This window comes from Arachis ipaensis, chromosome B07 (assembly GCF_000816755.2).
Source record: "Arachis ipaensis cultivar K30076 chromosome B07, Araip1.1, whole genome shotgun sequence".
Lineage (NCBI taxonomy): Eukaryota > Viridiplantae > Streptophyta > Magnoliopsida > Fabales > Fabaceae > Arachis > Arachis ipaensis.
Genome location: NC_029791.2, coordinates 109,155,347 through 109,160,054, shown reverse-complemented (window position 1 = coordinate 109,160,054; position 4,708 = coordinate 109,155,347). Strand labels below are relative to the sequence as shown.

Below are 4,708 nucleotides of genomic sequence, written 5' to 3'. Positions count from 1 at the left end.
TCATCCCCCTTCTCCAACTCACGTTTTTTCCTTCCACCACACTATGACGGAAACGGCGCCGTAGCTTCAACCACCGCAAGGTGCAGCACCACCGAACGTCGTCCACCATCTAGGCTTCCTCCTTGTGCGCCGCAGCCCTATACCACTTCGTGCCCGACACTCCTCCACCTCCCCAGTCAGTCAGACGTGCCTCCCCCTCTGACGCTCAGCCCAAGGCGCCTCCCATCCACCGCCCATCCACTACTGCTGCTATTTTCGCGCCACTCTTCACTTTTCTCCTACGAGATTAGAAAATATTGTACAGTTTTACTCTCTTAATAATTTCTTCTTCGTCCAATCCTTCTTCCTCGGTTGAAGGAGCAACAGCAGTATTGGCCATTGCGTGGTTTTCTACATCAATGGCCAGTTGAGTTAGTGATTGCATGGTTTTCACTTGAGTTACTGGAGAAGAACCTTCATCCTCACCGGTGGCCCCCGCCGGTAGTTGTCGAACCGTTGAAGGAGCAGCATCAATGTTAGTCGTTGTGTCATTTTCACCATGGCCTTTCAGTGAAGCTACTTCAATGGCCAATTCAGGATGGTCATTTTAGTCGTTATTTTAATTCTTATATGGATGGTTATTGGATTAGATTCGGTTTAGTTATATACAATTAAAATATGCTGGATGTTCCATTCACTAGGTATGCAAATGATTATTTTTATCCTTAAGTGGATGGTTATTTTCACTAGGGATGAGAGACACTGTTCGTTTCTGGTCTGGAGGAGAGCGACGCCGATGAAGGTCCTTGTTGACGAACCAGCAACGGTGAGAAGGATCCCGACAACAACGATTGGGGCTGGTTGGTGACCAAGAGACTGCGGCGACGGCAGAGGGTTTAGGGGAGAAGCTGGTGCTTTAGTAATTTAGGGTATAATGGATGGTTAAATTTTTTGAATTACTGAATAGGGTTTTTTGGTAGGGTAATTGGGGTGGAGTTTTTTTTTTTAACTTCATTGGGCCAAATTTCCAGCCTGTTGTTCACATTGTTCAGATTCTCCGTTGTCTACCTAGCAGAGCCAACAACAACAACAACAACAACAACAACAACAACAACAACAACAACAACAACAACAAAGCCTTGTCTCACTAAGTGGGGCGGCTACATGAATCAAACGACGCTTTTGAGCTCTATCATGTATTATGTCTACAGAGAGACCGTTTACATGTAGATCTCATTTGACCACCTCGTAGATGGTCTTCCTAGGTCTTTATCTGCTTTTCACTCCTTGTCCATCTTCCATCTCATCCACTCTCCTGACTAGGTGATCTTTCAGTCTTCTTCTCACATGTCCAAACCACCTGAGATGCAATTCTACCATCTTTTTCACAATAGGTGCTACTTAATTCTCTCTCTTATATCTTCGTTCCTTATTCTATCCAATCGCGTATGACCACTCATCCATCTCAGCATCTTCATCTCTACCACACTTAACTTATGTTCGTGCTCCCCGTTGGTGGCCCAACACTTTGTACCATAAAGCATAGCTGGTCTGATAGCAATGCGATAGAATTTACCTTTAAGTTTTAAAGGCACTTTTTTGTCACATATAAAATCAGACGCACTTTGCCATTTTGACCAACCTGCTTGAATCCTATGATTTACATCCTGTTCAATCTCTACATTATCCTGTATGATACACCCAAAATACTTAAAACTTTTAACTTTTCGTAGGATGTTTTCTCCAATCTTCACCTCTGTATTGGAGTTTTTCCTTCGGCAGCCGAACTTACATTCCATATATTTCATCTTGCTACAGCTTATGCACAAACCATACACTTCTAGAGCTTCTCTGCATAAATCCAACTTCTTATTTAGGTCTTCCCTTGACTCTCCCATAAGGACGATATTATCGGCAAAAAGCGTGCACCAGCAGGCTCTTGGATATGCTCTGTAAATACTTCCAAGACTAATATGAAAAGGTATGGACTTAAGAATGATCCCTGGTGTAATCCTATACCAATAGGAAATTCCTCTATCACACCACCTTGAGTCTTCACACTAGTTGTAGCCTCATCATATATGTCTTTAATTGTACGAATATATGTTATCCGTACTCTCTTTCTTTCCAAAACCTTCCATAATACCTCCCTTGGCACCCTATCGTACGCTTTTTCCAAATCAATAAACACCATATGTAGATCCCTTTTATTACTACGATACCTCTCTATCATCCTTCTTAACAGGTATATAGCTTCAGTGGTGGGTCTTCCTAGCATAAAAATAAATTGGTTTTTAGTTACTTGTGTCTCTTGTCTTAGCCTCCGTTCTATCACCCTTTCCCAAAACTTCATAGTATGGCTCATGAGTTTGATCCCTCTATTTCTACAACTTTGTATATCCCCTTATTCTTGTAGATAGGTACCAAGGTACTCTTTCTCCACTCATCTAGCTACTTCTTTGACCTTAAAATCTCATTAAAAAGCTTGGTTAAATAACTGATGCCTTTCTCTCAAAGGCCCTTCCAAACTTCAATCGAAATATTATCAGGTCCTACTGCCCTGCCATTTTTCATCTGCTTTAGAGCCTCTTTTACCTCGAAGTCTCAAATCTTTCGATAGTAGTCGAAGTTTTGATCCTCTTCCCTCGTGCATAACCGACCAAGGCTCGGAAGAGTCTTTTGTCCTTCATTAAATAACTCGTAGAAGTAACTCTTCCACTTTTCATTGATCTTCTCCTCTTGAGCCAAAACCTCTCCGTCTTTATCCTTTATGCACTTAACCTGATCCAAGTCTCTCGTTCTTCTTTCACGGCTCTTTGCGATTCTATATATATCTTTTTCTCTTTCTTTTGTACCTAAAGACTGGTAGAGACCTTCATATGCTCTTGCTCTTACTTTACTTACAGCCACTTTTGTCTCTTTCTTTGCCGCCTTATATTTTTTCTAATTATCTGCATTGTGGCACAAAGACCATTCCTTAAAGCACTCCCTTTTTGCCTTTATCTTTTCTTGTACATTCGCATTCCACCACCATGACTCCTTACCTCTTGGTCATATCCTTCTAGATTCACTAAAAATTTCTTTTGTTGTTCTTTTAATAACTTCTGCCATCTCCCTCCACATGTCCTCCACGCTTCCATCCGCATCCCACTTTGCCTCTTCTCCTACCCGTCTTAGGAAGCTTCTTTGTTCCTCACCTTTCACCTCGTCCATGCATTCTTCATATGATGTCTTTTTCTCAACTTTTGCTCAACACGAAAATTCATGACAAGCATCCTATGTTGTGTTATTAAACTCTCTCCTAGAATAATTTTACATTTAATGCAAAATTTCTGGTCGACTCTCCTCAACAAGAAGAAGTCGATTTGAGAGCTTGTCATACCACTCCTGTAAGTTATAAGATGTTTGTCTCTGTTTTTAAAATTTGTATTTGCGATGAGAAGGTCAAAGGTTAAGAAAAGTCCAAAATAATTTTACCCTCGGTATTGACTACCCCAAAACCATGGCCTCCGTGAATACTTCCATACCTAGTCACCTCTCTTCCAACATGGCCATTTAAATCTCTTCCTAAGAAAATCCTATCTCCCGATGGTATGTCTTGGACGAAATTCTCTAGATTCTCCCAAAACCTTATCTTGTATTGCTCGTCCAAAGCCACTTGCGATACATAGGCAATAATCACATGAAAAGTACCTCCTTCCACCACAATTTTGATAGAGATGATCTGATCTTCCACCCTCTTAACATCCACTATGTTCTTCTTCCACTGCTTATCCACGACAATACCTAGCCCATTCCTATTCTTCACCTTTTTTGTATACCAAAGTTTGAACCCGAAAGTATCCAACTCCCTAACCTTTCGCACTGACCCATTTTGTTTCTTGTAGGTACATGATGTTAATCTTCCTCCTTGTCATGGTATTTACCACCTCTATGAATTTTTCTGTTAGAGTGTCTATGTTCCATGTCCCAAATCTCAACCTTTTATTGCTCTGACCTTTACCTTTACCTTTTTCTTTATGAACTAGCTTATTTACCCTCGTCCGTTCATGAAAACGTGGAAACCCTTGCTCCTTTTAACACTACACCCGGGCACCGATGCATTGGCTCTTGCTTATTTGACACTGTACGCGAGCCATACAGCGTGTTGCTTCCAGGTAACGACCTAGCTTTAGCGCAATAACGTCTTTAATCCATGTCATGAATATTCAACTAAGTTTTTATGTTAGCTGTTGAAGGCCTAATACGACCCTCTTCCTTTATCCGGGCTTAGGACTGTCTATGTACCGCAGATATAGCATAGGCAGAGTTGTCTACCAAGCGAAGCCAATTATAAAAAATGTTAATAATGGCATTACAATTACTATGAACTATATTTTTTACGAATTCTAAATTCATTAAAATAGTGATTGTGTGAGTGTATTTTCTTTTTTTTTTTTATAAAAGTGAGTTAAAGTGTAGTGGAGAGTGTTATGTATTTTATTAGTGTTGAGTTTGAAGGTTTATGTTCTATGATGTATCTTATTTTTTGATTGAATTTTTGGTACTCATTGTTCATATAAATTTTTTAATATTTTTTATTGATATATATTTTTTATAATTTTTCTTTTTTTATTTGACTTTGTATAATTTTTACTGTATATGAATTAGTATGTACTTTGTTTACTATGGTTATTTTTTTATAATATAAATTATGTATTCTATTAGAAAGATCAAATTAACTAAAAAA

At 39.4% G+C, this 4,708-nt stretch overlaps 1 pseudogene; it reads right to left on the bottom strand.

The window, feature by feature from the left end:
* LOC110265123 overlaps positions 287-4,708 on the bottom strand; it is a 6,223-nt pseudogene continuing 1,801 nt past the window's right edge.